Raw genomic sequence first — 12,391 nt, forward strand, 5'->3', positions numbered from 1 at the left:
CCCAAATATCATGCCTCAGAAAGTTTTAACATTTCTTAGATTTCGCATCATTTTTGTTAATTACTTTGACCATCATAATTTACTTAGCAGGTCAGAGATTGGGTCCTGTCCCATCCCAGAGAGATTCTTTTTCACTGCTAAAGCTCACAAGTGAAAGTGGACCTCCCCCCGAGCAGTAGAGTGGATGGAGTCTGCCTCCCAGTGCAGGGAACATGGGTTCCATCTTGCTCTGGGAAGACTCCACAGGCCCGGGAGCAGCTGAGCCCCTGTACCAACTGGGCTTCCCTGGTGGCTCAGACAGTAAAGCGTCTACTGTAATGCAGGAGACCGTGGTTCGATCCCTGGGTCCGGAAGATCCCCTGGAGAAGGAAATGGCAACCCGCTCCAGTACTCTTGCCTGGAAAATTCCATGGATGGAGGGGCCTGGTAGGCTACAGTCCATGGGGTCACTAAGAGCCAGACACGACTGAGCAACTTCACTGGTTCACCACAACTACTGAACGGCCCCTCCCCGCTCTAGACCAGCTCCCGGCAACTAGAGAAGCCCCCCGTGCAGCAACAAAGACTCAGGGCAACCTAAAATAAATAAATAAATGAGTAGTGAAGGTATAGACAGGCAGATGGAAGCCAGCTCTCCTGACAGCTAGACAAGCCCTTTCCTCAGTCCTCTTTCCAAGACTTGCTGGGTGTGGCTGCTCCAGCAAGCTGGTTCACTTAGGTGAACCCTCTCTCTCCCCCAAAGACTTTTAATACTAACGTTAACATGCTGTTTGTTTCCCAACTCGGGATGATTATAATGAGAGATAATGCCAACTATTCTGCGTGGGAAGTAGGAGTCCAGATTGGGGGAGCTCCTCCCCCAGCACACATCGCAGCTAGTCCGGTATACCAAGTGCTTTTCCTCCACCCACCCGGCCTCCAGACTCCCCTGCTTTGCTCTATAAACTACTTTATCTCCATTCTTTCTTTTGTACCCCTGGACTCACCGGCACACGGGCCTCTTTCTCTCCGCAGACGTCTGGTACCACTACAGGGTCGGGAAAGGAAACAGAAAACGACCCGAGAGTTGGGACGTTACATAATCCAGGGCGGGGCTCGGCAAACCCTCAGAAGATCGCCCCTCCCCTCTAACTCTGGCTTAAAGGGAAGAAATGCTGTTCGTGGATTAAAAAAAAAAAAAAGGCAAAATGAAGGAATTTCCAACCTGCCCAGGTTGGGAGAGGAGTGAGCTGCATTTAGGTTTCTGGCTCTCAAACTGCTCAACAATTAACATCTGCAGGCTTCAGGCTGTGAAAACGCAGATATGCCCGGGTCCACGGAAATTCCCAGTTGTAGGTCCGAAGGGAGATACCGGAACCCGATTCATTTCAAGCACTCTCTGGGTCAATTCTCAATAGGTTTTTTCTGAGGCCCGGAGCCCACGGGGCCGCTCTTGAATTCTAGGATCCAAGTACATTCCCCACCGCCTCGCGTCGCCCGGGGAAGGAAAGAGTCCGCGGCGGAGCTGGCCTTCGAATCCGGTCCCGCCCATCGCAGAGGAAAGCAGAAACTGAGGATCCAGGAAAATATACACAGACCAAGGTTCTGTCAACGTTAGGGAGGAAACTAGACCCAGAGTGACTTTCTTCAAAGACCGGGATGACTCCCTGAAAGGATACAATAGCTGCAGAGCCGTGAGGTGCTTCAGCCTTTGCAAAACGCCAGAGTGAGCTCTGACTTGAGCTCTGGCTTGGACTTTGGTCCTTGACCGGCCCCGGATGAGCGAGGGGATAAACTGTGTAACTGAGAGTGGAAAAGGAAGGAGGGAAGGGGGAAAGGTTGAAGAAAAAAAAAGATAAGAGAAAGGGAGAAAAAAGCTACAGGGGAGATGAATTTTTAACTGTAATTTTATGATTTCTAACATCTTTATTCTTCATCTAGATCTGTCTTTTGTTCAAGTTTGCTGTAACTGTTTGTTTGCTCTCTGCATACGTAGACGGCTGTTTTTGTTACTGCCCAACCACTGGGGAGTAAATGGCCCAGTCTCTCCCTCCAGATGTGCAAGGCATAGCTCTCAGCAAAAAGACAAAGTGTCTTGTTTCTTTTGTTTACCTAACCAAAAGACTCATTCCAAAGAGATTTATATTTTAAAAATCAACTTTGAAAGTACATACTTTACATAAAACACCTATTTGAAACACAGAGCTGGTTGAGTTTTGACAATTTACATGCCCATGTCACCATGATGAAGATGTAGAACTATTGTTTAGTTGCTAAGTTGTGTGCAGCTCTTTGAGACCCCATGGACTGTAGCCTGCCAGGTTCCTCTGTTTATGAGATCTTCCAGACAAGAATACTGTAGTGGATTGCCATTTCCTTCTCCAGAGGATCTTACCAAACCATGGATCGAACCTGGGTCCCTTGCATTGGTGAGTGGGTTCTTCACCACTGAGCCACCAGACAAGCCCCAGAGTCACCTAGGGTGGATGTCAGATTCCCTCAAAGAAATATCATTAAGAGAAAATCGTTGTGACACTTTAGTGAAGTCGCTCAGTCGTGTCCGACTCTTTGCGATCCCCTGGGCTGTAGTCTACCAGGCGTCTCGGTCCATGGAATTTTCCAGGCAAGAGTACTGGAGTGGGTTCCCATTTCCTTCTCCAGGGGATCTTCCCAACCCAGGGATCGATCCTGGGTTTCCCACATTGCAGGCAGATGCTTTACCATCTGAGCCACCAGGGAAACCCCTGTGACACTTTAAGCCCACACAAATGCTCAAACAGAACCAACCCCAGAAAACCAAAATCCTAGTTCAGATGAGATCTCTGAAGCTGGCTGTAATTCTTTGTGGGATGTGTTAGGTAGAAAGGATAACCTATTTAGGGCTATAGCTTAGTAGCCCCTACATCCTGGGAGCATCAGAAAGGACCCTAGATCTTCAGTTGCCCACAATGAGGTCATTCCTGGGGCAAAAGTAGAATCTTCTTGAATTCCTGAGGATTTTACATTTACTCAGTGACACTGTGGATGTTGATTTCATCTTTGAACATTTTGGAATTAATTTGCTTTGACTCTAAATAAGGACCAGAAACAGGAAGCCAGGAACTGATCTTGAACCATTGCCCCACCCCATGACTCATGCAATAATCCTAAGAGTTTTTGAGCCAATGAAATCCACGGTTAGATATACAGTAAACTCTCCCTTTCAACATGTTTCAGATATCTCAGCTTGCCTGGTAATGTTCTAACTTGAACCCCAGACTTAACATTTAAAATTTATATTTTTCTTAATACTGATTTTTTTTTTTAATGTTTATTTAATTTTGGCTGTGCTGGGTCTTTATTGCTGCATGGGCTTTTCTCGAGTTGTGATGAGCGGGGGCTACTTTCTAGTTGCAGTTCACAAGCCTCTCATTGCTGTAGATTTTCTCACTGCAGAACATAGGTTCTCAGGCGAACAGGCTTTAATACTTGCCAGCACATGGGCTCAGTAGTCGAGGCTCCTAGGCTCCAGAGCACAGGCTCAATAGTTGTGGTGCATGGGCTTGTTTCCCTGCGGCATGTGGGATCTTCCCAGATCTGGGATCAAACCTGTGCCTCCTGCATTGGAAGGCTGATTCCTTACCACTGAGCCACCAGGGAAGCCCTGATTTTTAAATAATTCCTGTATTTTACAATGAGTTTGTTGCAGTAAGCTGTTGCAGCCTGGCAAAGCAGAGACCAGAACCTGCCCCATGATCAAGGATACAGCAAACTGTGCCCTCGTGATTGTCCTAGTAAGCATGCCTATGGTGGGACATGCTCTCTGCTCCCCTTCACTGCCTACCCCTGCGTCTGTCCCCATGGAAACAGAACAAGATGTGCCTGGTCAACTGCAGAGCCTTAACTTGACTCGTTATGGTGCGCTAATCAAACTCCCCAGTATAGCTATTCCCTAATGATCTGATGTGACTTCTGCCAATAAAAGTGCAGGCTGAAAGAAGCCATTTTGTCTTCCTGCCGTGGAGAGCAGGAGGGTTCCCTGACTTCCCGGTTGCCAGATTATATGTGTCTGTCTTTTCATTATGCACTTGCCCCCATTTCAGGTCTTTCTCACCCACTGTGCTGGACAGGGCAGTAAGCCATCTGAAATTACCTATAAAATGAAGTGAACAGATGTGTAGATCATTGGCTTTCTGCTAACATTGTCTCTAAAATGTATCAACACTGAAATCTGGTTACTTCTGACATCTCTACTGCTTCCATCCTAGAACCATCCTCTCCTCAGTAGTAACAGGCTAGCCTTCCAGGTGGGCTCCCTGCCCTGCAGTCTATTACCCACATAACAGGACAAGATCCTTTTCTTTTCTTCTTTAATGAATGGCATCTTCCTTTTCATTTACGTATTTGGCCACACCGGGTCTTCTTTACCACTTGTGGGATCTTGCCCAGCAGGAGGGCTTCTCTGTAGCTGTGGCTGCAAGCTCAGTAGTTGCAGCCTGTGGGCTCAGTTGCTCCCAGCCATGTGGGATCTTAGTTTCCTGACCAGGGAGTTTCCTGTATTGGAAGGCAGATTTTTAACTACTGGACTGCCAGGGAATGATCTTTTAAATTGACCTTTTAAATTGACATTTTAAATGACGATATGATCTTTTAAGCTGTGAATTAGAGCATGTCCTCGCCACCACACTCCGAAGAACACTGAAGTGTCTACCCTTAGAATGAACTCCCAGCCCCTCATCACTGCCGACAAGCCCCTCATGACAGGGCCCCTCTGGCCACCCTAGCCTCAGTCCACCACTCTCAGCCCAGCTCCTTTGTCTACACACACAGGCCTCTAACACTGCTCAGTCCTGCCCAGGGTTCCTGGCCCTGCTGGGACTCCCCAAATGTACCCCTTCTCCAGAAACTCATCTGGTTGGTTCCCCCTTCCATTCAGGTCTCTGGTCCAGTGGCCCAAGGTCCAGGCCTCAGAAACGCGGTGTCTAACAGACCCTGAATTATTGCCCCTGCTATTGCCACTGCCAATCTTCTAGCCCAGCCTTAATTTTCTCCAGAGCAGTTATCAGTGATATCAGAATATTTGTTTTTGTCATCTGTATCATTGAAATATATATTCTTTAAAATAAGAACCTTGGGGCTTCTGTGATAGTCCAGTAGATGAGAATCCATTTGCCAATGCAGAGGACATGGGTTTCATCCCTGGTCCGGGAAGATTGCTCAGGCAATGCAGCAACTTAGCCATGTGCCACAAGCACTGAGCCCGAGTGCTGCAACTACTGAAGCCAGTGCACCGAGAGCCTGTGCTCACAACAAGAGAACTCCTACTTGCTGCCCCTAGAGAAAGTCTGCTCACAGCAGCAAAGACCCAGTTCAGTTCAGTTCAGTTGCTAAGTCGAGTCCACTCTTTGCGACCCCATGGACTGCAGCACACCCAGGCCTCCCTGTCCATCAGCAACTCCCGGAGTTTACTCAGACTCATGTCCACTGAGTCAGCCATCCAACCGTCTCATCCTCTGTCATCCCCTTCTCCTCCTGCCCTCAATCTTTCCCAGCATCGCAGTCTTTTCAAATGAGTCAGCTCTTCACATCAGGTAGCCAAAGTATTGGAGTTTCAGCTTCAACATCAATCCTTCCAATGAACACTCAGGACTGAACTCCTTTAGGATGGACTGGCTGGGTCTCCTTGCAGTCCAAGGGACTCTCAAGAGGCTTCTCCAACACCACAGTTCAAAAGCATCAATTCTTCGGCACTCAGCTTTCTTTACAGTCCAACTCTCACATCCATACATGACTACTGGTAAAACCATAGCCTTGACTAGACGTACCTTTGTTGACAAAGTAATGTCTCTGCTTTTTAATATGCCGTCTAGGTTGGTCATAACTTTTCTTCCAAGGAATAAGCATCTTTTAATTTCATGGCTGTAGTCACCATCTGCAGAGATTTTGGAGCCCAGAAGAATGAAGTCAGCCACTGGTTCCACTGTTTCCCCATCTATTTGCCATGAAGTGATGGGCCGGATGCCATGATCTTAGTTTTCTGAATGTTGAGCTTTAAGCCAACTTTTTCACTCTCTTCTATCACTTTCATCAAGAGGCTCTTTTGTTCTTCTTCACTTTCTGCCATAATGGTGGTGTCATCTGCATATCTGAGGTTATTGATATTTCTCCTGGCAATCTTGATTCCAGCTTATGCTTCATCCAGCCCAGCGTTTCTCATGATGTACTCTGCATATAAGTTAAATAAGCAGGGTGACAATATACAGCCTTGAGGTACTCCTTTTCCTATTTAGAACTAGTCTGTTCTAACTGTTCAGTTCTAACTGTTGCTTCCTGACCTGCATACAGATTTCTCAAGAGGCAGATCAGGTGGTCTGGTATTCCCATCTCTTTCAGAATTTTCCATAGTTTATTGTGATCCACACAGTCAAAGGCTTTGGCATAGTCAATAAAGCAGAAATAGATGTTTTTCTGGAACTCTCTTGCTTTTTTGATGATCCAGTGGATGTTGGCAATTTGATCTCTGGTTTCTCTGCCTTTTCTAAAACCAGCTTGTACATCTGGAAGCTCATGGTTCATGTATTGCTGAGGCCTGGCTTGGAGAATTTTGAGCATTACTTTGCTAACATGTGAGATGAGTGCAATTGTGCAGTAGTTTGAGCATTCTTTGGCATTGCCTTTCTTTGGGATTGGAATGAAAACTGATCTTTTCCCATCCTGTGACCTCTGCTGAGTTTTCCAAATTTGCTGGCATATTGAGTGCAGCACTTTCACAGCATAATCTTTCAGGATTTGAAATAGCTCAACTGGAATTCCATCACCTCCACTAGTTTTGTTTGAAGTGATGCTTCCTAAGGCCCCCTTGACATCACATTCCAGGATGTCTGGCTCTAGGTGAGTGATCACAGCATCGTGATTATCTGGGTCGTGAAGATCTTTTTGTACAGTTTAACTGTGTATTCTTGCCACCTCTTCTTAATATCTTCTGCTTCTGTTAGGGCCATACCATTTCTGTCCTTTATTGAGCCCATCTTTCATGAAATGTTCCCTTGGTATCTCTAATTTTCTTGAAGAGATCTCTAGTCTTTCCCATTCTATTATCTTCCTCTATTTCTTTGCACTGATCACTGAGGAAGGCTTTCTTTCTTTCTTTTTTTTTTTAATACAGAAAAGAATTTTAATTGATTCATCATAAAGGCATTGAGCAAAATAATGTTAATAAAAGTTTTCAAATAAAATATTTCAGACAATTTTTAAATACAGCAGTACAGAAACTAGCATTAAAATATTTGGAAAATTTACACACATTTTAACACTTTCACAGTCTTTTTAGAACCCAAATTTTTAAATTTTAGAACTACTAACTTAAAGGCCAATAGAAGAATGTAGAGGAACAGATTCTATAGAGTTACGACCTGGACACTACTTCCCTAGAGTCTTACTGCCAGAGTGAAGCTACATGACTTTATAATAATAAAAAAAGCTGAATTTCTCAAAGTAAGTATCCATGAATTATATTAGAAAAATGTATCCATATTTAGGTATATTTACATAAAGTCATCATGTTCTGTGGCCCATCAGCCTAGATATATTTATTAACCTTGGTTCTGTTAGTATACATTTAAAATCTAACCATATGAATCATTTAATCCAACTGGGTATTGTTTTGTTAGACACCAATCACTAGTAATAAGTTCACTAAAGAAAAGTAGCACAAACACCAAAAATTAATGAAATGACAATAGTGCAATTACAAAGTTTAATTTTAATTAAATCTGAAGTGTGCCTTCTGAATAATGATTTTTAAAATGAAAAAATATTTAGCTATAAATTCTGTTCTATACAAAAGGACATTATTCCTTACATCTTTCCCTGGTACAAATTGGAAATTCAAAATACTTTAACTATACTCAAACTGAGTTGCTACAGCCAAGTACCTATAAAATGAGAATTTTGTGTGTGAAATCAGGAGTTACTTTTCAAAAATGGGGATGGAAATTTGCCTTGTGTGTGAAATCAGTAGTTACTTTTCAAAAATGGGGATGGAAATTTGCCTGTCTTTAAACTTTCTGATCAGGCATGAAGTAATTTTGGCCTCAAAGTGTACTTTATAAATAACTGGTCAAATTTCTGTGAAAAACCAATGTTCTTACATAAAAGAGAAATAATTTTCCAGCTATAGCTACAAAGTTTCATAATTAAGGATTCAGAGTGCTAGTCAGTATACATTAAAGATTTTTCCTTTCTTTGTATCCCTAGATAATTGCTATTTGTTAAATAGTTTGTATTTTATGATAATGGGCTGTCAGAACTCATTCACACATAACTGTTCTATAGTTGAAATTGGTTTCAACTATAAAATTGTATACAAGGAAATCAGGTGTGTTGCAGTACTTGGTTGCAAATAACTTGCCATCTGGTGTTGGGTCAGAAAATGCTATTTCATCAGTCCTGAGAAAATAGCCTAACATGAAGCAGTTCCTGAACGTGTCTACCAGTCGTCGTGCAATGCGCTTTCTTCTTTTAAGTCTGAAGACCCAGATTCTACTTATCCCACACACTGCAGGTTCTGGTACATCTGAACATTGCCAAGCCCTCTGACATTCTTTAGAGCTTGGGGTTTCTGGGCCAGTTGGTTCAGACACAACACGGAAGGCCTGTTTGATGGGCTCTGCAATTAAACACCCAACTACTTTCTTTTCATCAGAGATAAACAGCAAGGTTTTGGTTTTGTTTGGATATTTGGGAACAACTTGCTGGAAGCCCAATTCATTATTAACAAGTTCCTGGACATCTTCAACCTTTCTGATAGCATAACTCGGATCACGTGGCAGGACCAACACAATTTTCCCATCCCAAAACTCAGCTACAACACGTTCTTTTTTCCAGCCTGTATATTTGATTCCCTCCACAAATCGGTGGTGATGCTGAACATGCTGCAGTTCGTCCTCAGGGTTGGAAGCAGCGTAGATCATGCCACAGGACTTGCACATGGTGGCTCCGAAATGTTTCTGACCTGCATCAATGATGAGTTGGTCTCTTGTTTCTTTGTTTGAATCTTTTGTATTAGTACTCTTCTGTACGTTGATTTGTTTTAAGAAGTTAGTAGATGTGGTGGATCCCACAGAAGACTGTTCTTCAACTAGAGATCTTTTTGTGTTGACTGAACACATAGTGAAGATGGGATAGACAATGGACTCAGGAGAAACTGCCTTGTTCTCACTGAAAGACTCCTCTGAAGGACAACTCTTATTTTCATTAGTTTTACACTCCCTTGAAGAAATGACTCCATCTGATGCATCCTTTATTAATTTCTCTTCACTTTTACTTCTTTCACTCAACAGCTCAATGTTCAGTTCTTTTTCTACTAACACACACTTTGGCACTTGCCTTTTCTCAAAACTTCTTTCATTGACATTCTCTCCATCAGACTCTTCAATAACTTCTGATTTATTTTTCTGGGTGAGTCCCAGTAACGGCTTATCTTCCAGGGATGATTTTCTCAATGAGGGCTTTTTCCTACTAACAAAAAAAGCTGCTCCACCCTGGAGAGTAGCTTGTGGTTTGACCTTCTGGCTTAGAACTCGAGGAGCATTCAGATTATTTTCAGCTGAGTAACAATTATTCTCCACAGCTGGCTTATAGGTCACTCGGTTCTGCTTGGAATTTTTAGAATTCTTTGATACAGGCTTGATGCATTTATATCCTGCTTGACACTTAGCAGTCAAACTCTTCTGTGGTTTTTTGTTCATCTTCTTGGAGCAGACTGGTTTTCCTTGCATTTTTTTCTGTCATATAGGAATACGATTTATCCTCAATATTAGTTTTTAGACCAATGGATCTACTCTCTTTTATCAGCTTTCTCTCCAATGGATTGAGGTACCACTTATCTTTGTTGTAAAAGGATACAGCAGACACAGCAGATTTAAATGGTGAACCTTGATTTGCAGATGGCAATCTATTTTTAGTCGTTTTGAGTGGACTTGAAATCAAATGGCCCTGTTGAGAGCAATGAATCTTTCCTTCATTTTTAATAGTGGTTTGGCAAATGTGCTTTTTATTAGGTGATGGAAATACATTTTCCGTGAAGTCCAAAATTAATTTCTTTGATGGAATTTCTGATAATGGGATGTCATGGTTCAAAGAGCACTGCTTCCTTTTTGTTGGCGTTAAAGCTGACATCCTAACTCCTGGTAGCACCTCAGACAGACGACCTCTCCTCAGCCGAGCCCGTAGTCCCCCACTGTATTCAAATTCTCGCGCGCCAGTCCAGGCGGAAACCGCTGCGTTCCGATTCGCCGCTTCCCAGCGTGTCCAAGGGCAGACTCGACGATTGGTTGTGCACCAGCGCTTGCCCCGCCTCGCAGGAGGCGGTCTCCAAGAGTCTCCCGCCCTTGCAAGGCTGAAACCTCTCCCCTGGTGGAAACCACGTCTTCCAGAACCCCTTGCGGCAGCGCCGGGCTCCTTTCTGGAGGCCTTACCTAGGTGCATTCTGGGAGTCGTAGTTTTCTGCAGAACGACGGCGTTCTCTGTTACTCGATATATTGAGGTCACTTGCTGTTAAGATTTTTTTTTTTTTTTAATAGCAGCGTAAGAGTCTCAAGTTACTTTTCACATTTGGCGCTATAAGGTTGGTGATCTGGTCGCTAAGTCGTATCCGACTCTTGCGACTCGATGGACTGTCGCCTGCCAGGCTTCTCTGTCCATGGGATTTTCCAGGCAAGAATACTGGAGTGGGTTGCCATTTCCTTCTCCTCTTTCTTTCTTTCTTTCTTTCTTTTTTTTTTTTTTTTTTGAGGAAGGCTTTCTTATCTCTCCTTGCTCTTCTTTGGAACTCTACATTCAAATGGGTATATCTTTCCTTTTCTCCTTTGCTTTTTGCTTCTCTTCTTTTCACAGCTATTTGTAAGGTCTCCTCAGACAGCCATTTTGCTTTTTTGCATTTCTTTTGCTTGGAGATGGTCTTGATCCCTGTCTCCTGTACAATGTCACAAACCTCCATTTGATTTAAGTCATACCTGAATGGTCTAGTGATTTTCCCCACTTTCTTCAATTTAAGTCTGAATTTGGCAATAAGGAGTTCATGATCTGAGCCACAGTGACCTCCCGGTCTTGTTTTTGCAGACTGTATAGAGCTTCTCCATCTTTGGCTGCAAAATCTGATTTTGGTGTTGACCATCGGGTGATGTCCATGTGTAGAGTCTTTTCTTGTGTTGTTGGACCCAGCACAACCATAAATGAATATGTGCTGGGCTTAGTTGCTCAGTTGTGTCCCTCTCTTTTTGACCCCTTGTACTGTAGCCAGCTAGGCTCCTCTGTCCATGGGGATTCTCCAGGCAAGAATACTAGAGTGGTTTGCCACGCCTTCCTCCGGGGGGTCTTCCCAAGCCAGGGATCAAACCCAGGTTTCCTGCATTGCTGTTAATATAGGCATATACAGTAGCCTCCCTCAGGGAACCCTGTCTCTCCTCCTCCTGACCCTTAGACTAAAGTGCCTTTGTTTACATCACAGGGAGATAACCTGAGCCTGCCAACCTGTGAGGGACTGTGACTTTCTTGGTTTTTTTGTGTGGGATATGACACCACTTGTCTGGTGCTTACCAGAGTGGCTCAGAAGTTCATGTGGGTCAGGGGGCGGGGGCGGGGCAGGAATCATGGAGAGCTGTGGCATCTTTGTTTATTGATATGGCAGGAGATAGTCCATTTCATACCACCTCTGAAATGACTGTAAGGAAGCAAAACTAACAACCACCTCCTGCCTGAGTCTTGTCATTCTAAGAGATATTTGCAAGAATTAAGTAGTCTTTTTACTCTGTTTCCTCACAGCATCCCCATCTCTGATCCATAAAAGAACCTGGCATCCAGGCTTCAACAGATGGTTATTTAGAGACATTAGTCTGCCATCTTCTTCGTCAGTCGGCTCTCCAAATAAAGTTGGATTCCTTGCCTTAACACTTTGTCTCTTGGATTTATTGGCCTATTGTGTGATGAGCAGAGAGAGCTTGGACTTGGTTACAGTAGTACACACTGGACAATGTAGGGTAGGCTCAAGACAAACAGTACAGTAAGAAAGATTTGAGACAGGCCAAGAGGGGCAGGTTGACCAGGGAAGGGTAAACTTTTGGTAAAGGTAAAATTCAGAAAGAGAAGGAAAATATAGGCTATGGGAGAAATGCCTCAGAGAAGGAAAAGCTGAGCAAGTTGGAAAAATACAGGGTAAAACAGGGCATGCCACGCATGGTATGTCAGGGTAAGCAAGCATAATCTGTCAGGGTGAGCTAACATGACAGGTGGGGTACAGCAGAGAAGATGAAAAAGAAAAATCTGAAACTGTTGAGAAGGACAGAGCAGAAAAACACACTCGAAAGGTAAGTGTCATGTGGGTTACAGCAGGGCACAACCATACCTGAGAGAGAAAGGAAAGGCTAAATAAATA

At 43.8% G+C, this 12,391-nt stretch overlaps 1 protein-coding gene and 1 pseudogene across 5 annotated transcripts in view; one reads left to right on the plus strand and one right to left on the minus strand.

Moving 5' to 3' along the window:
• Positions 1–12,391, plus strand: part of LOC122429593 (BOLA class I histocompatibility antigen, alpha chain BL3-7-like) — a 425,948-nt gene that overhangs the window by 85,094 nt on the left and 328,463 nt on the right. The window lies entirely within an intron of this gene.
• LOC122429939 lies at positions 8,268–10,668 on the minus strand (annotated as a pseudogene).

Source organism: Cervus canadensis, chromosome 28, assembly GCF_019320065.1.
Source record: "Cervus canadensis isolate Bull #8, Minnesota chromosome 28, ASM1932006v1, whole genome shotgun sequence".
Lineage (NCBI taxonomy): Eukaryota > Metazoa > Chordata > Mammalia > Artiodactyla > Cervidae > Cervus > Cervus canadensis.